The sequence below is a fragment of the Elephantulus edwardii genome, unplaced genomic scaffold (assembly GCF_000299155.1).
Source record: "Elephantulus edwardii isolate Elephantulus edwardi_28Jun2011 unplaced genomic scaffold, EleEdw1.0 scaffold00454, whole genome shotgun sequence".
Lineage (NCBI taxonomy): Eukaryota > Metazoa > Chordata > Mammalia > Macroscelidea > Macroscelididae > Elephantulus > Elephantulus edwardii.
The window spans coordinates 1-754 of NW_006400204.1; positions in this window are offsets into that span (position 1 = coordinate 1).

Sequence of the window (754 nt, forward strand, 5' to 3'; positions counted from 1 at the left end):
TAAACACCTCACAGGAGGATAAACACTTCACGGTAAGATAAAAACCTCACGCTGGTTAACTACCTCACGGGATAAACATGGACATCTTACAGGATGATATAAACCTCACAGGTGGAAAAACAAATCACAGGGGCATATACACCTCACAGGAGGATACACACCCCACAGGGGGATAAACACCTCACAGGAGGATATACACCTCACAGGGGGATAAACACCTCACCGGAGTGTAAACACTTCACGAGGCGCTAAACACTTCACAGGGCATAATCTTAGTCACCTCATAGGAGGGTATACAACAGGGGTTAAAACCTCACAGGGGGTATAAACACCTCACAAGAGATGAAAAACTCTTAGGGGGAAAAACACCTCACAGGAGGATACACACCTCACAAGGGGATACACAGAGTGTAAACGCTTCACGAGGGGGTAAACACTTCACATAGGATACACTTGGTCATCCATAGGAGGATGAACACCTCAAAGGTTGGTAAAACCCTCAAGGTGGATAAACACCTCACAGGGAGATGAACTCCTTACGGAGTGGCACACATCTTACAGGGGATAAGCACCTCAGAGGGGGGTAAAAACCTCAAGGGGGTTTAAAATCTTCAGAGGGGATAAACTTTGTCAACTCATAAGAGGATAAACACCTCACAGGGGGGCTAAAACCCTCAACCTTTATAAACATTTCACAGGGGGATAAACACCACATAGAGTGGTACACACCTTACAGGGAATAAACACCTCACAC